Raw genomic sequence first — 26,376 nt, 5'->3', positions numbered from 1 at the left:
GCATAAAAACTAGAAAGGCATTCAAACACTCCTGCCTCAGAATAAGAGTGAGAAACTCTCTGAGGTGTGATAAATCCTGAGGGCAATACTTATCAACTTTCATCTCAGATAAAAAGTTTACTTTTCTAATTAGAATGTGTGGTCCCTTTTCTTACCTCAATCCTATGAATAATATTTCTCTTCAGTTTTAAGACCGACACAAATCTTAGATAGTAAAATTCTAAAGGGAAACTTTTTCCTCTGGTAATTTTACTTGAGGCAGATAGATTCTGTTCTGTGCAAGGTATTTGGTTTTTGTTTTGTTTTGTTTTGTTTTTTTGTTTTTTTTTAAGATTTTATTTATTTATTTGACAGAGAGAAATCACAAGTAGGCAGAGAGGCAGGCAGAGAGAGAGGAGGAAGCAGGCTCCCCGCTGAGCAGAAAGCCCGATGTGGGGCTCGAACCCAGGACCTGGGATCATGACCTGAGCCGAAGGCAGCGGCTTAACCCACTGAGCCACCCAGGCGCCCCATGGTATTTGTTTTTATATTGAGATAAATTCTAAAGTCTCAAGCATTAAGTTAATGTAAAAAACTAAGGCCTTCTTAAAATTTTTCACTCCTTCTGTTGTTTTCTTTCACCCAGGAAGAGATGATCTGGGAGCCCATTTTTTATTCTACCTTTTTACTACTTTCCCACATCATTTTATAAAATATCCTAACTTTACTAAATACATTTGATATGTAAACTAATTGTTTTAAATACACTGAAGGTAAATTCATTCAGATCTCAAGTCATGTTAACTATAATTTAACGTGGGTTAAATGAAAGCATATGTACATTTTTTATGCACCCTGGGTTTTTTTTCCCCCATTCGATCTTTCCTCTAAATTCTCGAATTTGCAGAAAGTTCAGAGATCTGAACTTTCAGATCATTACTAATACTTGGATTATTTTAGAACTCTTTTGGAGGGGGGGATTATGTTTTTTGAATCAACTATACATGACCCATTAAACTATGTATGTAAAGGACTATAATAAGTATAGTGAACAGAAAGGAAGAGCATAACTGATGCAGTTTTAGTCTTCAGGGAGCTTAAAAGCTTCCAGAGAGAAAGGACAGGAATATATAAAAGACACAGTAGCAAAAACACCAGAGACTTTGGTGGGGTTAGGGGTGGGGTGGGGAATACAGCTTGCTACATTCCTATAGTGCTAGAAATTAAAGTGCCAGATGAACCTCATATTACCTGGATCAATGAACTAATTTCATGTTGGAATCATGAAAGAAACCATAATAAGACACTGCCTAAACAGTATAGTTCAAAAGAATTCTGGTTCTGTTTCAGGGCATACAATTTTGATTCTCTGAAGTTATTACTTGATAGGCTCAATATTTTTTAATTAAACATATTGTTTTGTGAAACAGGAAATTATTTTTCAAAATGCCTGTCTTGTAAACCTCTGAAACAAGTGTCTAAAAAATGCTCTCCCCCACTTTTTATCTTCCCTCTAATTTGAAGGAAAAACTTTTTTTTCAGTGATTTTTTTTTTTTTATATGAAAGTGTAGTTGGCACAAAATGTTTCAGGTGTACACTCATACATATACAACTCATCTATATGTTATGCTATGCTCACCACAAGTGTAGCTACCATCTGTCTCCATACAGTGCTCTTGTGTATAATATCATTGACTATATTTCCTATGCTTTGTGACTAATTCGTAAGTGGAAGCCTGTACCTCCCACTTCTCTTCACCTGTTTTGCCCATTCCCTCCTTTGCCACCATTGGCCACCATCAGTTTGTTCTCTGTATTTATGGGTCTCTTTCTGCTTTTTATGTTTACTTATCTGTTTGTTTTGTTTTTTTATATTATACATGTAAGTAAAATCATATGGTGTTTGTTTTTCTCTATTTCACTTAGCAGAATACCCTGTAGATCTATCCATATTATCACAAATGGCAAGATCTCATTCCTTTTTATGGAAGAGTAAGAACCCATGGTGTACCTATATACCATATCTTTACCCACCTGTCTATCAATGGACTTGGCTATTGTAAATAATGCTGCAATAGACATAGGGGTGCATGTATCTTTTTAAGTTAGTGTTTTCATTTTCTTTGGGTAAGTACCCAGTAGTGGCATTACTGGATCATATGGCATTTATTTTTAACTTTTCAAGGAAACTTCATACTGTTTTCTACAGAGGCTGCACCAGTTTATATCCCCACAAACAGTACACAGGGGTTCTGAAAGAAAAATTTTTAATAGATCAATTAATTATAGTTCCTCTTTTTTCAGTTCTTCCTCTTCTTCAAACCAATTGTGGTATTTTTTTAAAATCAACTTTAGTTTTTGAAATTTGTCTTTTGAAATTTTAGTCATTATGTTTCTGGGTCTTTCTTGGTTGTGGTTTTATTCATCTGCCCTTTATGAAACTTTCTACTCTCTGACTTTTTTTTACTGCAGCCCCTTGTACATTTCTCCCACTTCTACTCTGTCTCTTTCTCCTTCAAATTTTTCTCTTATTCCACCTGTCCTGGTGGAATACAAGTGGATGTTTAACAACCGGTTCTCCAAAAAAAAGACATTATGCATATGTACATTTATAGTTGACTATAAATTTTACTGATATAAAGGATCTCTGGCGCGTGATTTACAATAATAATATAGGCAATATTCCTTACTGCACATTTCATATAGCTCATTGATTCTCACAGAATGCTTTTGTTAAATTTTACCAAAATTTTGCATTTATAGATAATCAGTGATTGCAGTTGATGACAAGTATAGTTTTTACCTGAAGGTTGGTTGGTAATTTCATTTATGTTGATCAATAAGGTGAAAATGAGACAAAGAAACTATATATCAAAATTTTACTCATTCATCAATGATGTTTGCAAATCTCAGATACTAGAATTTGAATAATGAAAGAATATTTCCTCAATTTTTGTTTTATTTCCAGTGTCATGACTACAAATATGACTCTTAATTACTATTTTAATATTTTATTAACATTTCCTGCATTACTTGTTAAGTTTATTCTAGAAAATCAGCAAGCCCTGGTGTATAGCATTTGATGACTTTTGTGGTGTAAAGATCCTCACCGTGGGTTATTTCAGACTAATAGGACTTCTTCAAATGTGGAGTCGGGAAGAGATGCCAATAGTCCAACAGTATGACATATATTCCATGACCCAGATAGAAGACAGAAATGTACTCAAGAGCATAGATAATAGTTAAATGATTGGAATGGGATATGTTTTTAGGATTTATTGTCTTTTTAAAAGTAAGTTATAATTTTAAGTTCATATAATTTAACTTTTGATAATTGGTTCATTTAACAAGTGCAGCAATTTGTTGCAAAAATGCCTGACAATTGAATGACAAGTTATTATTAAGAACCTAAATGAGCTGGCTCCAGCATGCCATTGCATTCTGTTTCTTAATATTACTGTTTTGGAATGCTCCAGACTTGGCCCTTGTCTATGAGCCTTTTCTTGGTTGGTCCTAAAATAAGTTTTTTGTGTGTGTGACCTCAAAAACTCTCATTTTCTAGCCCGTCTTTCCTCCCGAGCATCAGATTCAGACCTCCAAATAGCTACAGGATATTTGTATTTGGAAGTCCCAACCAGCATCCCAAACTCCTTTCCTGCCAAGTAGCTCCCACACCTGTTCATGTCATTCTTGACATTTATCCAGCTGTTTTGGGATCCTCCTTTTCTCTTATATCGCATCTCCAACAAGTCACTAAATCCTGCTGATTTTACCTGCCAGACATGTCTTCAATCTATTATTGTTCTAGTTCCTAACTAGAGTTGCCATGACCTATCCCTCTTGTTAAGACTACTGGACCAGAATCCCAAATGGTTTTCTGGCTCAGAATCTTCCCATAACTTCACGTCCTTTTTTCTCTCTCTCTCTCTCTCTCTCTCTCTTTTTTTTTTTCTCTTCCAACTTATCCTCCATTCAGCTGTTGGAGACATCAATTTAAGTTGTATCTGCTTGTATCATTCTCTGCTAACAACCCTTCACTTACTCCTCAACGTCTATAGGATATAGACCAAACTCCTTCATGTGGGGGAAGATGCTTTACATAATCTGACCAATTTCCCTAACCTCATTTCTCACCCATGTCTACTCTGTACACTTTGCTTTCATCACAATTCTGAACTGCTCATAATTCCTATGTACAATACATTTTGCTCCTTCTTGGCCTACAGTTCCACTTACACTCTTTTTGGCTAATACTTTGACTCAATTCAGGCTCTGTCTCTTCCACAAAGACTCTTCCAGTCTCTCCTCAGCAAACGAGCCAGCTGAGGTAGACTTTTTCCATGCTACCAAAATAGCCCCTTTATATTTATGATTTTAGTTGGCTTATCCAGTTACCTGCATTTATTTCTATCCCTATCTGCCTAACCAAAACCAAAAATAAATCCCCTGAGGAGAGGAAACTGTATACACAACTAAGTATATAAAAGATATTCAATAAATGTTTAATGGAGAAATGAATGAATAAACCTAAAACATTGGAAATAAAATGTTCCTCAGCTTATCATAGCAGCATGTTCTATGCCTAGAGTTCCAAAGGCAGAGTTGTTTTTAACATAAAGTACGTGAAACAGTTTTCCCTGCATCTTCTAATTAAAATCAATTTCTTCTGAACATAATTTTAGAAACTTATACCAATTTTCTTAATATTATCTAGGACTGAAGCTTTGTGAAGAGCCTTTTCTTTATAGAGTGGAAGTATCTGAAAATTGTAGATGAGCTCCACATCAAGGAAAATTAATTTATCAGCAAAGAACATCTTGAAAAGCATTTTGACCTCAGATTTTAGTTTAATATTCATTCATTCCTTGTTCATCATGTAACAGCACAGTATTAGGACAGCAATAATGAAAAAAAATAAGTAGTTTAAACACTTAGGAAGAGAATGATGAGAAATCAAGGAAATACAGAATACATTTTAAGTTAGAAATAACTGACAAGTTATTTTTAGTTGAATCTATTCAAGTTGAATCTACTCAAAACTGCCATGTGTTAGAAATTATTCAGCTGAGGGCCATCACGGGAAAAGCTTTGCATAAGCATTCTATTTATTCTGAATATCAATATTTTACATGCCTGTCTCTCTTGTCAGGTTGTGTGCGGAGGTTCCCATGCTGCCAAGTTGACATAGAGTCAGGAAAAGGAAAAATCTGGTGGAACATCAGGAAAACGTGCTACAGAATAGTTGAACACAGTTGGTTTGAAAGCTTTATTGTTCTCATGATCCTGCTCAGCAGTGGAGCCCTGGTAAGTTATAGGATACCCAAAACAATCACTCAAGTCAATATTTTTAATAAACGAGTTGGAGGATAAAATATGAAAGTTGTTTTTTGTTTTTTGTTTTTTTAAATATTAAAGTTGTTTTACCTCAAAATGAATTCCTATGATTAGGGCTAGGACAGAATTTTAGTTTAGTTCAGTAAATATTTGGTAAGACTACTACATGCCAGGCATGTAGTACATGCTTCCCTCAATGCAAAGGTGGATAAGATCCGGGTGCTTTTCTCAAGGAGTTCAGAGACCACTGGGGAGAAAGGCACAGGTGATTACAGAGCTGGGATGTGTTTCTAAGTGAAGAATATGCTTGATAAAAACTCTTTAGCAAAAGATGAACAATTGTCCGCTTGGAGTTTCAGAAAAGTAGTTGACGTTTTGCAAGATCTAGAAAGATGACTAGGATTTTCCAGCCAGATGGGGTGGACTGAAGAACAAGTGTATGGGGACAAGGAAGCATAAAACATCATGAGGCATTCAGGAAATTAAAAATTTCCAAGTTTTAGAAAGTGACGTTAGAGGAAGAGCGAATACAGGGAGGAGAGTGGTGGCCACAGGTACTGTGACAAAGATAGGCAGTGCCAGCTTATGAAGCATCTTACAAAACAAACTAACTTTAGGGTGACAGTGGACACATTTCTCACTCTTGTACATATACCATGCACTTTCTATGAGAGTTGAAAGGGACCTGGGAGAGTTACAAACTCCCTGAGCCTTTTCTCGTTTTTCTTTCCTGCAGACACGAAGAGAGATGAACCATTATAAGCCCAGTTTCAGCTAGTGATACCACAGGAAATTCCATTATAATAGAAACAGAGTACTCAAGAACTTTGTAAATTGTGTCACAGATAGTCTTGAGGGATCTGGGGTTGGATTTTTATAAGAAGTCAACCTTTTGCTATTTCATGGATGCTGCTAGAGTATATGAGACCTCCAAGTCAGAGACGAAGGATTTTATTACTCATGACATTGAAACCCATATGAACGTCAACATGTTTGTGTTGGTTCGTCTTGTCCCCAAGTCTCATGAGGGCCTGGTATGGGGATAAATTAATGGCACACACACAATGGAGTAGCATCACAGCTGAAGAGCACTAAATTAGGGAGTCTTTTTTTTTTTTTAAAGGAAGGGAGGGGCGGGGAGGGAGAGAAGGAATCTTAAGCAGGCTCCATGCCCAGCTTGGAGCCCAATGTGGGGCTCCATCTCACAACCCTGAGATCATAACCTGAGCCAAAATTAAGAGTTGGCCACCCAAGTGCCCTAGGAAACCCTATCCTTTTAAAGAAAGCAGTAAGCAGCCTTGCTTTTTTGTCCCAGACAGAGACACTGTGTCATCCCCCACAAAGCAGCACTGAGTAAAGAGCAAGTCAGGGCCTTGCCTTCTTGGCGTACTGAACAAGGACATGCAAGGATGCTCAGAGGCTGCAGGGATGGCCTCTCCTAAAACAGAGATGAGTAAGGAAAATGGTACTCCTCTTGTCCAGTGAAATGCAAGTAGGAATCTCAACAACGTCTACACTGTCTTGTATTCCTAATCGCTACTAGAAGTTTATTCCATGCTGAGTCACACATGTGACTGAGACTTTTAGAAAGGAGAGAAAAAAAATTAATGAAAAGTTCAGAGTAATCCCTTATTCAAAATGTCTAAAAAGGAAGATAACATTTTTTGGCAAAAGGCACTCTCAAAACTAAAATTCTGGAGGGCCTGTGTGTCTCAGTCGATTCAGTGTGGGACTCTTGATTTTTGGCTCAGGTCATGATATCAGGGTCGTGAGCTCAAGCCCCATATTTGGCTCCACACTTGGCCTGGAGTCAGCTTGAGAATCTCTCTCTCCCTCTCCCTTGGGTCCTCCCCCTGCTCAGGCACCTGTGTGCTCTCTGGTGTCTCTCTTTCTCTCAAATAGATAAATGAATAAAATCTTTAAAGAAAACTGAAATTCAAATGAATCATATGATGAAGAAAAGGGAAAGGTATTTTAAGAAACGGCTGTTTTACTCATAGTTTGCTAACTAAGCTAGATTTCTAAAATACTTGCCTATAAAACAAACAAAAGGTAACACCCAAGTTAGTACATATTTATTATGTTTCAAGATCTTTGTATAGTTTTTTCACTTAATCTTTAAACAATCCTGTGAAATAATGATCATTTTGCTTATTTTGCCAATGAGGAAGTTGCGTGGAGAGTGTGAAAGTTGTTTCATGTCCAAAAGCTATTATATGACAGACCCATAACTTAACTGAGCTCTAAAATCAAAACCAACCATATCTTTTCACTGATTTCTGGATCCTCAAAAAGGAGAGGACACACTGTGTAGAAACAAATGAGTGGTAGCTGAAATGAGTAACAGTAAAACCTACACCCCACATTGGATTGAGCTCACATAATGATGTCCTTGCCTCTTGCTTCCATATCCATGGAAGTGGTCCTGGAAGTTAGCCAGAAGCCCTGCAGGCTGAGTCTTGTTTCCAGCCCTGGGACTAGTCAGAACAAGGTGTACCCAGGCATCAAGAGTACTCAGCATCAAGACTTACTGCTCATTCATTCAGCAAACTCCCTTACCTCCTGCTGTGTTTTTGACACAGCTCTAGGCACTGGGAACACATAAGCATATAAGAACTGAAGGAGGTTTCCAAATCCTACTAGTGGGTGTGAAGGAGAGTACAGGGTGAGAAAGGTATATGTGACCGGCTGATCTGGGAATCATGTCCTACCTTATCAGGATTCATCCAATTTGGAGAGAGATAAACAGGAGTCAGATGAAGTAGAAATTACTGCAATTATCCAAGATCAAGGTTCTTGGGACTATAGATAATTCTATTCTTTGCACCCTTTAACCTCTGGTGACCAGTGGTACATACTAGTAAGAAGTCCAGAAGTAAGTGTTACCTAGTAGCTGTAAACCAGAAGAAAGTCAGCTAGCACATTATAGTATTTATCCTCCAGCATAGAATTCTCCATCAGAATTTTATTTCCTGCTTTTGTTATGAATCATAAGCTTTAAGTTGGGTGTGAATTGAAATTTGAATACTATCTTCACAGGCTTTTGAAGATATATATATTGAAAAGAAAAAGACCATTAAGATTATCCTGGAGTATGCTGACAAGATATTCACTTACGTCTTCATTCTGGAAATGCTTCTAAAATGGGTAGCTTATGGTTATAAAACATATTTCACCAATGCCTGGTGTTGGCTGGATTTCTTAATTGTTGATGTAGGTTGGATTTATCTTACAAATAAGTATTCTGAGAACCTTCACTAATGTTGTTTGTTATCATATTTTAATCTTGGTTAGCTTTTTGTACTTTCAGACTATAGCTTTATGGGTATTTTTGAAATATTAATATAGCCAGTAGAACTATTTCTATAAAGAGTATTAAAAGAGAAATTCTGCAGTGAATATGAATTCTTTCTTGTACCGTTCTAAACTTTATAACTTACTTGTGCATAAGTTTTCTGCAATCAGAGAAAACGTGATTTTATATACATGTGTGTATATATATATATATACATATATATATATATGATTTGAATATCATTTTACTGGGAAGAAGAACAAAATGAAAAACTAGGTGGTGACAGTGGAACTGGAAATGGGCAGAGGCACAATTTAAAAAGATAAAACATTGATTTTTTTTTTACAATATAAAATTAGAAAATAAAAGAGGATAAGGGATATGTCAAGTTGTCTGATATGTTAGCTGAGAGTTATGTAAAATGATTGTGCTAAAGCTTAACAACTCTGGGTTAAGGAGTTGGGGGCCATGGAATTTCAAAATATTTATCTCTGTCACAGGAGAGGGAAAACCAAAATGAGTCGGAACTCTTGTCCCCACCTGAAACATCCAACTTACCCTTTATTTCTAGAGTGGCAGGGAAGCAGAAAAATAGGCATTGGCAATTTCAAGTAATAAATTCAGAGAACCATTCAATATTTGGGTGATGGAAAATATATAAGAATGCTTTAGCTTATGTATTATTTTTAACAGAGCAAAATATTTTTTAGGAATCTTATTGAAATAGGAAAGGAATCCTAAAACAAATGTGAGATTAAGGCATCTCAAATAGAAATGGTACAACACCCAGTTTTTCAATTTATTCTTATTTAGTGTATTCAACTTTATTTTATATCTTAATGGTATAATTTAATAATATGTAACATATAATAATTATATTATTATATTTTATATTATTTTAAATTGCTATCTTAAATTAATTCATGACCTCAACTTCCCCATCTAATTTTTCTTAGGATGATTTATTTTTTTTCCTTCTTCTACTAATTCTAGATTTTATAAAATCTAGTTTTTGTGGCTAGGGAATTGTATTACAATTCTTAGAGATTTGTCTTCCACCTGATGTGGAATTAGAGGACAACATGCAAATGTTTATAGTGCTAAGAAGTGCTCTAACACTTGTTTAACCAAGAGTTTGCATCATCAAACTTTACAGAAAAGATAAATATGGCATCATTCATAGAAATCAAAATTACAAGTAAGCATGACTATAAATAGCCAAATCTGACTACAAAATTAAACCAAAACTCATCATATCTATTCAGAAGTTCAATTTCTCAGCTGTTATCCAAAAACTAATGATATACTGTATGGTGATATAACAACATAAAGAAAAAAAAAGAAAAAAGAAAAAGAAAGCTCAGTTAACTCTTTTTTAACAGCTCAATATATAAAATATTACAAGCAATAACACTTTTGTTTTCTCTATCAGTGATATACAAAAACAATTTTTTTTAGTGTAGCTATACATTACACCTCTTAAGTTCTCTTAGGCTTTCTCTGTGAGATCTGTAATTTTTGAGACCTTATATTAGTGATTCCATATTGATTGTTCTTTAATTTACTTTTATATATATGTTACCTAGTTACTGGCTAGAAAAATAAATGGTAAGATAGATGCTTTTGTAACATAATAGATTTAAAGAAAGGCTAACCAAAATAAGAAGGAATGTAGGTTATTTCTTTTCTTTTCTCTTAACAATTTAATACAATTGGGTCTTTTAAAAGGTATAAAATATTTAAGATATTAAAAAACCTTTAATAATATTATCACAAACATAATTATTTTCATCACTCAGTCTGCGAAAGTAAAGTTTATACATACAATTGAATTTATTTTAGGTTAAGAAAGAGATAAGTCCATTTCATAGAAGAAATTATTTTGTCTTGTATTTGAAAATCTGAACAGGTGAACCTTAATATTTCAGAGTATGGAATATACAGAACTCAGATATATAGCTTCAGTTTGAACTGTTATTTAATATTTTGAGAAAAAGTAAGTAAATGTACATGCAAACACAAATGCATATTATATATTATATATCATATATATTCCATATGTAATATTTTTATAATGCAGCATGGAGAGCAAAGCTGGACACAACATTCTTGCTGGTAGAGATGCAAATTTAGTGATGCAGATTTGGAGGAGGACCTGAGATTTTATTTCCCAAGAATTGAACCAGTTATCTAGCATTGTTCTGAAAGTATGATCCCTGAACCAACAAATTGGTGGGAACTTATTAGTAATGCATTTCTCAGGACCTACCCAAGATCTACTCAACTAGAATCTCAGGTGTTGGGACCCAGAACACTGTAGTCATATGTCTTCCAGATGATTCTGATGCATACTGATGTTTCAGAACCACTGATCTGATTTGATATTCACAGGATGGACTTGTTGGATTTCCATAGGCTTCTTGAACTGAAATTTGTTTGCCTGAGCCTTAGTCATCAGTATTGGTATATACTGTGTATATACATATGTATGCATAGATAAATAGATGTGTATATATCTTCTCATTTATAGAGTAATCTCTAGTTTTCTCAATAATGTGTATCTATTATATTCAATATCGTGACACCTAACAGTGGTTTGGAAATTAGGTCTGCCATTTCTGTAGGGGTTATTCCCATTATAATAGACATTTCAAAACTTTTTTTTTTCCTGATTAAAAGGAATACTTGCTATTCTAATTAAAGAGCATATTTTCTTAAGTGTACTTAACTGGAAAATAATGGACCTGAATGACTTGGGTGAATTTCAGAATGATATGAGGGAGGATTAGTTCTGTTGGATATGTAACATAAAGACTTAAAAATAAGTCATATAACATACAATGTTATATGAAGACATTTGGAAGCAACTGGATGAGGAAGAACATAACACCTCTTGATTCATAATCAGTTTCCTTATCTCTGATAGCAGGAGCAGTGAACTTGTGAGCAACAAATTTTTCTACTCTGTTGATAGTTAAATATAAGGAGGTTGATTCTCAAGTATTCCTAGTCCTCCTTGGAAAATTTTGATCTTTTAGTCAGTACTTAATTCATAATGAAGAGCTATATACCGGCCATTTTTTAGACATTGCTTCCTGCCATACAGTGTAAAAACAAATGAATATATTTTTTAAGATTTTATTTATTTATTTGACAGAGAGAGATCACAAGTAGGCAGAGGAGGCAGGCAGAGAGAGAGGAAGGGAAGCAGGCTCCCTGCTGAGCAGAGAGCCCGATGCGGGACTCGATCCCAGGACCCTGAGATCATGACCTGAGTCAAAGGTAGTGGCTTAACCCACTGAGCCACCCAGGCGCCCCAACAAATGAGTATTTTAAATGGAACCTACTCAGGGACTGAATGTGTTTACAGATCAAGATGTAAGGTCATTGAGGAGCTCATTACACTCTTACCAGAATGTGTATTGATTTTATTTCTGTCCATGTTCTTTCTTCAAAGATAGTTTATAAGAACACAAATTTCTGTTGGGTACTGGTTATGGTCATTGTGGCAGGTCTAACATGATGAAGTTCTGTATGCCTTGGTTTATTGTAAAGCCAATGAGATCACATACTCATGTGCTCTCTTCAATACAATTGAGATTTCTCCCACTATTACTAGGTAAATCTTTGGTGCCAGTTCTGAGAAACTGCAAGGCAGAACAATCTTATGGGGAATTAGCTCCATCTCAAAATCATGAGTCTTCAAAATGCTTTTGAATAAGGTTTATACTAGGACTTAGATCTGATTGAGTCAGAGCCACACTCTTATGACTTAACTTCAGAATCACACACTTTGCTATGCCCTAGGTTTTATTATAATTGAAATTTGTATAGTTGCTCTAATTAAATGTACAGCATGGATGGGTAACATAAGTTGCTCAAATTAAATGAAGAGCATATCTGATTAAATATATCCAGCATAAGTTCAGAATTAATAAGCAAGTACATAATCATTGATGACAGAAATTGTGAAAAGCTTATATGATTTTTATTCAGATATAAGAAATAACCTACTTTCTTTCTATTTCTTTTTATTTTCATTAGCCTTCCTTTAAAGCTATTTCCTTAGAAAAGCATTCATTCATCTTATCTATTTTTAGGCAATGACTAGACAGCTCGATATATAAAATATTATTCTTGTTGATCTGCTCTTAGTGATCTTTGAAATTGACTTTTCCTCTTTGTGCTTTACTATTACATTGAAATAATTAATGAAAATTTTCTTTTTTTGTAGGTTTCTTTGGTTACTTTAGTTGCAAGCACTCTTGGCTACTCAGACCTTGGCCCCATCAAATCCCTTAGGACACTTAGAGCTTTAAGACCTCTAAGAGCTTTATCTAGATTTGAAGGAATGAGGGTAAGAAAATGCTAAACTTTCTAATATCCTTATTTTCTAAATTGAATATAAAATATAAAAAAAGTATGTAGCAATTATGGACTGTTTATATTTATATGTACATATATCTACCTATAGATGGACTGCTTATATATAAGTGTGTGTGCATATGCATATACATAGTATTCAGTGCATATAGTTTAACAAAGAGTAAATCAAATACAGTAAAGCCTCCTTCACATAATATTGTTAGGCAATAATCCAAATAAGTGACTAATCCTTTTTTAAATGAAAAACTTCTCTGTGCTAGGAATGTGAAGGGGACACTCATTCTGATAACATCTCCCATATACGAGTTATCAAGGACTTGCCTGTATCTGATGCTCATATTTTATAGGGCACCTGAGTGGCTCTGTCAGTTAAGTGTCTGCCTTCAGCTCAGGTCATGATCCCAGGGTCCTAGGATTGAGTCCCCACAGCGAGCTCCCTGCTTAGCAGGGAGTCTGCTTCTTCCTCTGCCTGCTGTTCCCCCTGCTTGTACTCTCTGTCTCTGCCAAATAAATAAATAAAATCTTAAAAAAAAATTTTTTTTAAAGAGATACCATAGGTAGGGATCATACCAACAAACAGGGAAGTGAAGTGGCATCAGCCACCACCTTAAATTTCATCCTTAAAATAAATGTTTAACCGAAAATAGAATTACCCCCAAAATCACACTTGACAAAACTAAAGCTCGGAGAATTTACATAATTTGTACTAGGCTGCATGGTGCCTGAAAAGAGGTCATTTTGTAGAGACAAACAAGGTGAGACAAATAATGACTAGTAGCAACTTAGCTTTAAGAGCTGCATTAATCCAGCAACTTCATAAAATACATGGAGGACAGTAACCTTGTTCTCTCTAATTAGTCCATATCCTCCTTTATTGCTGCTCTCCTCGAGTTTCCTTTTTACCAGCTTCACACTTGCTTTCTCATGCTCCTGTTGTTCTCTGGGCTGGGAATGCTTCTCCCAGCCCTGTTGCAGCCCTGATTCATCATCAGAGCAGAGAGATACCTACCCGACCAATAAGACTCAGTTTAAATTTGCTTTGTCTCTTCACCGTAGGGCTTAAGTGGGCAACCTCCCTCTATGTTCAGACATAAAAAATCCTTGTTATAATGTTTTTTACTTGTTTTTCTGACTTCCTCTTTGTGGGTAGTCCCTGAATGACTTACATGCAGATTAGTGTATCTCACTGCTTCTCTAAGTGCCATCCTCAGACCACCCATCAGCATCATCTGAGAACTTACTAGAAATCCAAATGCCCAGGTCCTGCCCCAGACACACTGACTCATAAACTCTGGGATGGGGCTTGGTAATCTGAAACCTTAGGTAATCTGAAACTATCGGGTATCTTTTAGTCTAGCAGATCTTCCGTGTTATCTCTGCTAAACTGTGACTGTCTGCAGCTTAAGGCATCCAGTGTACAACGGCTATGAGAGATCATGATTATACAAAAAAAAAATCATAAATTAACCCTTTTTGTCATATAAGAATTGAAAAATTACAATTTATGTTATTATGCAGAAAGGTGGTATTGGAATCCATTGGCATTAACTTCATTTTTTGAGCACTGGTAGAATGTTACAATCTGTCTAGAACTTACAACCGATTTCTGGACTCAGTATCAGTATACTGCATTTTCATGAATGAAGACTATACTTTCCCCTACAAAACTACTTCCCTCAGCAATTAAGTCAGCCCATTATTTTATCCTCTGTGCTCTTTGTTCTTTATCTATAATAGAGCTGACCTGGATGCAGGAAAATGGTTTAATGTATTTGGAGGACCAGCTGTGTCTCTTTAGTATTTATTAACCACGCAAAAAGATATGTTCCTTCACACTGCAGGATGATTCTGAAGAATAAGTAAAATTTGAGGCATTTTATACTTAGTTTCCTTTGAGTCTTGAGGCCCTTAAGCTTATTGACTTTCTCAAATGACTTCTTATCCGACCAATATGGACCAATCCCCCTCAGAGACCCACTGTTGCTCACATTCTTTCAGCAAACATTTCAGACACCAATGTGTCAGTTATTATGCTATAAGAAGAGTACCATGGTGAAGAGACCCAGTCCCCCAACATGGAATAGGGACAAAAAATCGTGGAGAGACAGTCAGGGGAACGTAGTTATTCTAGGACATCAGCTCTGAAGTAGGAAGCATGCAGCACTACAGAAACGTGGAGTCTGGAATGGCTGCCTGGGGAAGTCTAGGTAGGCCTCACAAGGAGTTGACGTTGGAGCCATGACTGAAAGAGTGGGCCGAAATCCCAGGTGTGTAGACATTGCAGGCAGAGATGCTACCTGGGGGGAGAAGCACGGGATTGAGTGTGCAAGGCATATTTGAGCAATGACTAGAAGATCAGTGTGCCTCGGTGAGAAGCTCAGTGGGGAGGGCAGTAGGAAGTAGGATGAAAGCACAGGCTTAAACAAGAGTTGGCCACTTTGAACTTCATTCTCTACTCCTGTTCTTCCTAACCCTTTTAGTGTTGTGTACACTATCAGAATCTCATAAAAATATGAATCATCTCTTCATTAAAAAATAGACCTGTAATGTTTTTCATATAATTTCATGCTCATGTGGAACCTCAACAGGACCACAGACCCCAGGGTAATAACTATTGCTCTAGGCCAGAAGTCAACAAACTAAAGCCCGCAGGCCTGTTGTCTGTTTTCTAAACGAAGTTTTACTACTTCTCAGCCACATCCATTTGTTTATAATTTATATAAGAATAAGAAGTGAGGGATGGCTGGGTGGCTCAGTTGGTTGAGCCGCTGCCTTCGGCTCAGGTCATGATACCAGTGTCTTGGGATCAAGTCCGGCATGGGGGGTCCTTTCTCAGTAGGGAGCCTGCTTCCCTCTCCACCTCTGCCTGCCACTCTGCCTGCTTGTGTGTTCTGTCTCTCTCTCTCTCTAACAAATAAATAAATAAATAATCTAAAAAAAGTGGGGGGTATAAGAATTGAAGGGGCACCTGGGTGGCTCAGTGGGTTAAGCCTCTGCCTTCGGCTCAGGTCATGATCTCAGGGTCCTGGGATCGGGCCCTGCATCAGGCTCTCTGCTCAGCGGGGAGCCTGCTTCCTCCTCTCTCTCTCTCTCTCTCTGCCTGCCTCTTTGCCTGCTTGTGATCTCTCTCTCTGTCAAATAAACAAATAAAATCTTAAAAAAAAAAGAATCGAAAAGAATTGGATAATTGCAACAGAAACCATATAACCCTGCAAGCCTAAAAAATATTTAAGAAACTGTTTGCTAACTCCTGCTCTCGACAATCTCAGAAGTAGCCAGAGATGCTCAGTGTTTCACCATTTGGAAAAGAGAGGGAACACAATGCTCTTATTTAACAAATTAGACTTTAAAACATTTGGACTCAAATTCAGACTAGAGCTGAAGTATGAAAAAACAGGTAGGTTTTGAAAGGTGAAGGAATTAGGAAAATCTGGAGAGTGATAAATGCTACGATAGTCTGCACGCAAGAGAACTGGAGCGGCAAGAGGCACTGGTCGTTAGTAACAATGGAAATGCCAACAAGCAGAAATAAAGGAACTATTAAAGATAAACTACTTCATTTATATTTTAACTGAGGCAAGCATTATCTATATTTAGCCAAGGACTTATATATAAAGTATATTTAGACTTAGAATAATAAATTTGAAAAGGTGGCTCTTATTTAGCTGATGAAGAAACAGAGGTCCCAAGGTCTTAATTGAATTCACATATCACACAATTAGCAGAACCAACTAAATAGAAAGGGTTCATATAATAAAAAACTCCTAACTTCAACTCCAGCCTATATATACCAATCATTTCTGTATATGGGAGAAGTTTAACACTGATCATTCCAGGACCATGAACCTTTAAATGTACATTTAAACGTACATTTTATTTGTTATCATTCATACTTAGAAATTTCTTTTTTTTCCCCCTAGAGTATGCAGATTTTCGACTTCACCTTACATATATCAGGTTTTTGGTTTATTATTTTTATTTTTTCATTTATTTAAAAGCTGTGGTATAGTTTTAGTTACTTTGTTTTGCATTGTGGCTACAGTTTCAATGTGTTTATCATGTATTTTAGTAAACTTGTTCACAGGGCTTCTGTCTCATTCTCTCATGCTTGGCATACTACTGAGCATAAACATTCAATTAATACATGTTGGTTGGTGATTTGGTGTCTTAAACATGTATGGGTGGCTTTTCTGATTTAATTCTGCATTGTGTTTTGTTAATGTTGACCATTTAACATCTTTCCCACTCCTAATCATCCTTTTCTTTCTTTTGACTACTAGGTGGTCGTGAATGCCCTCATAGGTGCAATTCCTTCCATCATGAATGTACTACTAGTATGTCTTATATTCTGGCTAATATTTAGCATCATGGGAGTAAATTTGTTTGCTGGGAAGTTCTATGAGTGTGTTAATACCACAGATGGGTCACGCTTTCCAACAAACCTCGTTCAGAATCGTTCCGACTGTTACGCGCTGATGAATATTAGTCAAAATGTACGATGGAAGAACTTGAAGGTGAACTTTGATAATGTTGGACTTGGTTACCTCTCTCTACTTCAAGTTGTAAGTGAGCCCTGTCACAAATGCTTGATGTTTTAGTAGACACTAGGTGAGGGATAGAAGTCATTCTTTAAGTAATCTACACCTAGAAATTAAAGATAAGGTACTTTGTGACTTTAAAAGGAAGACTTGGTCTTTCTTAGAACATATGCCTATAAAACATGAGTTAAGAAGCAAAGATTCTATTGCATTTGAGAGTCATTAATTCATAAATGAGTTTCAGTGTCATGTGGCTCCTCACCATTTGTGCCATATGAATGTTCCTCCAAAAATAAATAGTTTTTGGACTGCCAGTTTTATACTACATGGGAATGAGAATAACATCCTACTATCACAGAGGATCCTTTAGAAATGGACAAAAAAAAAAATAATGTTTCCTACCTTGTTCATAAAATTCCCCTCCTCTGGAAAAATAAAAGTTCATGTGCAAACTTTGCAGGCATTGTAACAACCTGGAAATAATTAACTAGGACTGAGTTTTAGAATGTGACTTGGGACTATTTCCTTTTGGTTCTTGACAGAGCACGTTATATTAAATTGATATTTTGAAATATAGTAAAGTCCAGTGATCTGGTGTCACTAAATGTAACAATAAGTGGATTAAACTCATGTATGGCTATTGTAGAGTGTGAACCTCACATTCAGATTTTATTGTTATAGGCAACATTTAAGGGATGGATGGATATTATGTATGCAGCTGTTGATAATGTTAATGTAAGTATTGGTCAATATTACACTAAACTTACAATTTTTAAAGCACCTTAGTTTAGTTGGGCCATTTTCAAATAGTAGTTCCAAGGATCCATTGGTATGTACACACAAAATGAAGAACTTACACCTAAAAAAAAGACTAGCAGTTATGCGTGCAGCGTTTGGTGACAAAGCTTGCTCAAAATCTGGTGCTCTCGTATCATACAAGCTCTGCAACTGACTTTGAACAGATCGCTTTTCCTCTCTCAGCCTGTTTATGGACTGAAAAAACAAAAAAACTCAATGTCCACTTCATGGCATTGTTCTGAGGTTCCAAAAAAAAAAAAAAATTGTAAGTAGAGGACCTTATACAGCCTGGGAATAATAAGTCCACAATAAATATGTTTATCAAAATAAAAATTCAACAACAGATGTTATTCATGGGTTTTAAAAATTTTATTCACAGTTTTATTGTTTTTATATTTAAAATGCTGTGGATGAGTTTATGTGAAATGAGCTCCATGCTAAGAAAGTTAAATCTGTTGAAGACATTTCTATCATCAAATGAAAAAAAAATCAGCAAAATTTCTATAAATATGGTTATTACCTCTTTTATAGCTTTTTTTCTGGAGATAGAAAACATACATTAGGTCACTTAGTTACTATGTCCTACCAATCTGAGAACAAGTACTATGTATGATTAAGCCCTTTGTAGTCATTTGAAGATTATATTCGTGTACATAGTAAGCATGTAATAAATATTTACTTAATGTTGAATAAATTTTTAAGAAAGTTTGTGCTGATCCTTAAAATGCTATGGCTTCTGAAAAGCTATGTTCACCTAGGATAGAACTATTTGGATTAACTCATCAAACCATGTGAAAAAGAAAATGATTAATGTTATTGTCACATACTGCTAACTTTTGTTAATTTTATAGGTAGACGAGCAGCCCATATATGAATACAACCTCTACATGTATATTTATTTTGTCATCTTTATCATCTTTGGGTCATTCTTCACTTTGAACTTATTCATTGGTGTCATAATAGATAATTTCAACCAACAGAAAAAAAAGATAAGTATTTTAAGGTTTTTATAATGCACTGAAAATGTGAATGATTATTTTCTTAAAAACATAATATGAAATTTAATTTGATATCTATTAGTAATTAGCTTCATTAGAACTTCATTTAATTTTCCAATAATTGGCCAGAATACAGTACAAATAGGTTCAATCTCATTCATATCTGCATAGAAAGTAATTATCTCCTAAGTTATGACTATTTTTATGCAATATGGCAAGTATTCAGTTTTTTTTTCAGTGTTCCCTATAAAGGACTAATAATGAATAATTAAAAATTAGTGCACTAATTATTGATTTATTCAAAACACATTTCATTCATTCTCTGAGCCACTGTTCCATGGGTTATTTAGTGGGGTGGCCCTTGATGAACAACACAGGATATGGTTCCTGAGCTCAGGGAGTTTATATTACAGCAGAAGAAATGATACATGTAATGGAAATTAGGATTTGTGAAGTGTTGCAAGTGGGATACTCTCCTGAGATTTCTATTTCATTACCCTTCACATCAGCTGTATTAATTTCGTAGGGCTCCTGTAACCAACTACCACAAACTGGTGGCTTCCAACAACAGAAATTTATTCTCTCTCAGTTATGGAGGCTACAAGTCCCAAATGAAAGTGTTGGCAGGGCCATGCTCTCTTCAGAGGCTCTAGGGGAGGATCCTTCCTTGGATCTTGCAGCATTCTGTTGCTCAAGTGTTACTTGGCTTGCAGAGTATATCTTCAGTCTTTGCCTCCATGGGCACTTGGTGTGCTCCCTCTCTATGTCTCTTTCCTTTTCTTATAAAAACACTGGTCATATTGGATTAAGGGGACGCCCTACTGTGTAGTATGACCTCACCTTAATTTTATTACATCTACAATTACTGTATTTCCAAATAAGGTAATGCTGAGGTACCAGCAGTTGAGACTTAAAATATTTAATTTGATATCCAACACAATTCAACCTAAAACATCCACCATAAAATGTATTATTATTATTATAGACTTTGTCTTATAAATGTGGGCAGCCACAGAGAGGTTAAGTGATTTAGTGAAGATCATGCATCTAGTAAGTAAGTGATAGTTTTGACAGAGTCAGCAGTTGATTCCATATTCCGCATATATTTTTTAGGTCCTCTACTATGCTATGTGCCCCAACACGACGATATGAAATAATGATAAGTGTAATAAGAGAAGTTAACAAAGCAGTGACAACAAGAAAAATAAGTGTGTGGTCAGAGGAAAAAATAGATACAAATAGAAAAAACAGCTATAGGAAGTCGTATGACTTATATGACAATTGTAAGCCTTGGAAGACGAATAAGAAGGTCTGTAGCAACTGAGAGGCAGAAGGGTGAATAATCCACAGGAAGGGTAGAGGAATGTGTGAGCACGTGCATAGGGCTGACAAAAGAGACAATCCAGGATGAAGAGCCTTTCATCAGTTTGAGTGGAGTTTTGAGATGGAGTTTGTTTTTTAAAACTTTTTCTTTAAATTCCAATTAGTTAAATACAGTGTAATATTAGCATGATCCAACACTTCTATCCAACACCCACTGCTCATCACAAGTACCCTCCTTAATCCCCGTGCCCTGTTTGACCAGTCTCCCCATGCTTCTCCCCTCTAGTAACAATGGCGTTTTGAGAAAAGTAGAAAAAGATGAGATCTTGCTTGAGAGCAGATCTGAAAAGCCGTATTAGATCTTTTTCAGGAGGAGCTGGTGTGTCATTGAGGTATTTTGAGTAAGGGAACACATATAATCAGGACATTGGCGTTTGTTAAGATTTGATGATGCGTCTGATTCTATGTAAAGTACTCCACACGTAATCCTAGTCAGGTTTTACAACAAATCTAAAAGCCATTGTATCCTCCCCTCCAGCCCCCCCGCCCAACTATCAGAGATGTTGTGTTACTTGCATGTCATCTGACAGCGAGGAAGTAGCTTTATCACAGATCCAACTGGAGTCTTGTCTTCCAGGGACCCTGAAAACTAGGTTATGATTTTAAAAATGGTGTTTTATGCAACTAATGAATCACTTAACACTACATCAAAAAATAATGATGTACTATATGCTGGCTAATTGAACATAATAATAAAAAAATAAATTATAAAAAATAAAGGTAAATAGAAAGAAAAAATTAATCCAGTAATAATGTATAGAATGATTGGAGAGAGACCAAAGACTAGGTCAGACTCTGCATTACCCACTACCTCAACCACACTTGTGTCTTCAAATTAGTCATCAGCAATGGAGAATATGGCATATATTCAATGAAGAGATTGTAGGGGGTAGAAGCTACAATACGGTCTGTAATTTGTAAAAGATAAAGCATCTAAGAAGTCTCAGTTTTCCTGTCAAAGTTGACTGATGTACTGTGGCTATAGAGATATCTTTCAAAGATAAGGGGTAGAATTCAAAGAGTGATTTTAGATATTGACTTAGCATCTCAGAAAAGATGGAGGTACATGCAGTGAAATGTCTGAAATTTCACCATTGTACATGATTGATAGTCACAATTTGAAGAAAAATTTAGTAAATGTTAAATGTTATTTATGCTTACATTTTCAAATACAGGGGTTTTTTTCAAAGATATTTTAAAATTCTATCTTCCATTCTTACATCTAATATCTTAGAGTTACACTTAGCTAACATTATCATACATTCATGCCTTTCAAAAAAGAATCTTTAAAAATTCATAGTTAATCTTGAAAATAATTTTACAAAGTATACTCTAACTTTCAATTTAATTATTTTTTCAATTTTAGTCATTACAGATGTGTATATATGATATATAAGCATGTAAATATGATGCCTCAGTATTCTCTGCATAGGATAAGTTAGACATGTATCTAGATAAAGCCATGTGACCATGAACAGTACAGCCACAACTTTAATTGCTTTAATCTCCTTGCTTTAAATATTATTCTTGCAACAAGAATTGCCACTGGAGGAAGATAGGGTGGTTTGACACACTATTACCATTACTCTCAGGCAAAAGTTACTAATTTAGAAGCACTGACAATACCACTATCCCCTACCTTCCTTCCAGTATTTCATTTTCAATTTAAGCATACCTTTTATTTTCTGACCTTTTCTGAATGGCTTCTGGTTTCTTTCCACCCTACTAAGAGACAGAACCAAGACTTAATCAAACTACTGCACAGGGGTCTTTCTGCCAGATACTTTGTATATTATATATGATTTCATCTAATCCATATCACAGGCTTACAAAAGTGGCATCTTTACACAAAAGTGTATACACTGGTCTAGCAGTGATAAGTAGCTTGTTTAAAATCATGTGACAGGTCCACTGAAGGTCATAAGCCAAAGGTCTGTTTGGCTTCAACGCCCATGTTCTTTTCCTAGTGTATTTTTGCTGCTTAAGGCTTTTCGACTTCGGGACTTTGGTCTCAGCTCATGACTTTACCAACTACCCATGCCTCTTCTAATAACCAACCCCACTTTACTAGTTTTTCCAAATAACCATCACTTTTACAAGTAATGTCTTCATTTAATAAGTTCATGTCATTTAGGGTTTAATTCATCAGAGAACATAGTTCAGAAAATTAGAACACAAACTACTAACAGACTCAAGTTATAAAAGGGATAAGTATGTGATAAGTATGTAGTATATTTACACAAAGACCTAGTATAGACCTGGGTGCATTTGGGTAAATTCTAAGTAAAGCACCCCCTTTCAGTAACTATAACCTTGTTAAGAAGATTAATAACAATGGCAGTAACAGCAACTAACAGTTATTGAGGGCTTGTGTATCTGGCATTCTGCTGAGTGTTTTGAATGTGTTATCTCAGTTGATCCTCCCAACAAACCATCAAGGTATAGCTACTCTTGTAATGATAACATGACTTATCCTCAAAGACATTAAGAAACTTGCCCAAGGACAACAGAGACAGGATTTGAAGAAAGATGATCTGACACCAGAACTAAATTCTTAACACAGCCTTGACGTAGTGTGTAATATTGAAAAAGACCAGCATGATTTACAGAGCATCTTTCTTCTAGCTTTTAAAGGGATGCATTTTGTATGAGAGCTATCAATCTACAGTAAAACTAATCCAAACAACACAAGCCTCTCTTGGAGCATCCTGTAATCTCCTAGTTTCATCCCACCTTTTATTATTTTGGCAACTAAGGTATCATTAAGAGAAGTTAAAATTTGCTGCTTTAATTTTTACCTTGATTTCATAGTTCTCTTCCCAGTGTTTTCCTGGCTTCTTCTGGTAAGTTCTGACATGCTGGAGTACTCAGCCTTCACCCATGAGTAGCTCTCTTAACACTGGCCTGAAGGCTCTCCCTGATGCTTAGCATAGTATGTAAGATAAATACCAAAGACTGTATATCAACCAGAATAAAAGTAAATTAAAACACATTAAGAAAGAAAGGGAAGTCTGGTTACCATTTACCATTTTATAAATTTTTTATTAAAAAATGCAATATAATAGAAAACTGAATATTGCCTAATCCAGGAAAACTAAAGGGAAACCATAACCAGATCATTTTAACTCCAGGACCCTACAAACTAAGTAAGGATTTGAGAACTATGAATTCCCCAAAATAAATTCCTAATTACATGGATTATACTAATTTATTCCCTAACTAAAAAGTTGATATTACACATCAATGTAGAAAATATGTGGATATGTAAAAATTAGATAATTTTAAGAAAATTTGCTTACCCTAAAAGAGCAGGTAAAGTTTCTAGGCATCCTTTGTGAGATTTAGACTCTTACAGTGTTGAAAAGATCAAAAAACTTCATTTAGATGTTAGTTATTTTTACTGTTGAAACTTAGGGTTGTCTATTTAATTAAGAAGTCCTTCCGGGGCGCCTGGGTGGCTCAGTGGGTTAAGCTGCTGCCTTCGGCTCAGGTCATGATCTCAGGGTCCTGGGATCGAGTGCCGCATCGGGCTCTCTGCTCAGCAGGGAGCCTGCTTCCCTCTCTCCCTCTCTCTCTCTCTGCCTGCCTTTCTGTCTACTTGTGATCTCTCTCTGTCAAATAAATAAATAAAATCTTTAAAAAAAAAAAAAGAAGTCCTTCCGGTCAAGGATCCTAGATCTTTGGTAATTTCCTCAACACCTAGAATGCTATTGTGTATACTGTTGACACCCATAATGTTTATGTTGAAATTCCTTTACTGGAATGAAAAAATTAACGAACCAGTTTCTTGAAACACACAGATATATGTAGGACATGTTCCTTGTAGTCTCCCCCACCCCTTATCTACAGGGGATGTTCCAACACCCCCAGTGGATGCCTGAAATTACAGATAGTACCAAACCTTAAACAAACAAACAAGCAAACATGTTTCTGCTCCTACATACATACCTGTGGTAAAGTTTAATTTATAAATTAGGCACAGTCAGGGGCGCCTGGGTGGCTCAGTGGGTTAAAGCCTCTGCCTTTGGCTCAGGTCATGATCCCAGGGTCCTGGGATTGAGCCCCACATCGGGGTCTCTGCTCAGAAGGGGAGCCTGCTTCCCCCTCTCTCTACCTGACTCTCTGCCTACTTGTGATCTCTGTCTGTCAAATAAATAAATAAAATCTTTTAAAAAATAAATAAATAAATTAGGCACAGTCAAAGATTAACAAAAATAACTAATAATAAAATAGAACATTTACTATAGTACAAGTTATATGAATATGGCCTCCCTCAAAATATCTTATTGTGCTGTACCTGTCCTTCCTGTGATGATGTGAGATGATAAAATGCCTACCTGATGAGATGACATGAGGTGAATAACAACAGCCTTGTGATGTAGCTTGGGCTACTATTGACCTTCTGACGGTATGCAGGAAGGAGGGTCACCTGCTTCCAGACCACAGTTGACTGTGGTTAACAGAAACCATGGGAAGGGATACCATGGATAAGAGGGCACTCCTCTTTATTCTTTTTCTGTGCTAAAGGAATAAGGCATTTGTAAGTGAATACAAATAAATATAAAACTACTTTTGCGGGACGCCTGGGTGGCTCAGTTGGTTAAGCAGCTGCCTTCGGCTCAGGTCATGATCCCAGCGTCCTGGGATCGAGTCCCACATCGGGCTCCTTGCTTGGCAGGGAGCCTGCTTCTCCCTCTGCCTCTGCCTGCCATTCTGTCTGCCTATGCTCGCTCTCTCTCCCTCTCTCTCTCTGACAAATAAATAAATAAAATCTTTAAAAAAAAACAAAACAAACTACTTTTGCTATTGTTTTGGCCCCTACTATTCATTAGAATCCCAAATGTTAGCCAAAACATCCAAAAAGGTATTCAGTATTCTTATTTCTTATAACCCTTCCTAATATATCGGTTATCTAGCAATAAAATGCCTTATGAGACTAGTAACAGATAAAATGAAATATCAGCACATAGTTTAAAATAATTCAGATTACCTCACCAAAAGAAAATTGAGGCAATAATTATTATAGGGCAATATATGTATCTTACATATGCACATCACGTTATCTATGGAGAGTCACAGGCCTATATATAAATAATTATTTGACATATTTATAGCTATGTGGCATGTAATAAAATGCATTTTATTTCTATCTACATATTTTTAACCTGTCTTAATGATCTGAGAAAGGACCTAGATAATGATTACGGTTTTAACTAGGTTTATTTTTTATTTCTTTACCTTGGCGGTCAAGACATCTTCATGACAGAAGAACAGAAGAAATATTATAATGCAATGAAAAAGCTGGGCTCTAAGAAACCACAAAAGCCAATACCTCGGCCAGGGGTAAGCAAAACAAAACAAAACGAGTTGTCCTTAAATAACACAGGGGGTAGGGGCAGCAACCCTCTACACAGTTGAAAATCTGTGTCTTAACTCTTGATTTCCCCAAATCTTAACTACTAATAGCCTACTGTTGACCAGAAATCTTACTGATAAACTGAACAGTTGATGAACACATAGTTTATATATTATATACATATGTATGTACATACATATATTCTTACATAAGGTAAGCTAGAGAAAAGAAAATGTTAAGAGAATCATAAAGAAGAGAAATACATTTCTAGTACTATGCTGTATTTATCTAAAAAAATCATGTTTTAG

At 35.9% G+C, this 26,376-nt stretch overlaps 1 protein-coding gene and 1 long non-coding RNA gene across 2 annotated transcripts in view; one reads left to right on the top strand and one right to left on the bottom strand.

Annotated features, from left to right (window-relative positions):
- LOC125095498 (sodium channel protein type 3 subunit alpha) overlaps positions 1–26,376 on the top strand; it is a 1,188,574-nt gene that overhangs the window by 134,486 nt on the left and 1,027,712 nt on the right. The window lies entirely within an intron of this gene.
- LOC125095503 (uncharacterized) overlaps positions 1–26,376 on the bottom strand; it is an 81,966-nt gene that overhangs the window by 50,247 nt on the left and 5,343 nt on the right. The window lies entirely within an intron of this gene.

The sequence above is a fragment of the Lutra lutra genome, chromosome 3 (assembly GCF_902655055.1).
Source record: "Lutra lutra chromosome 3, mLutLut1.2, whole genome shotgun sequence".
NCBI lineage: Eukaryota > Metazoa > Chordata > Mammalia > Carnivora > Mustelidae > Lutra > Lutra lutra.
The sequence above is the reverse complement of the archived record's forward strand: the minus strand, read 5'-3'. Positions and strand labels throughout refer to the sequence as shown.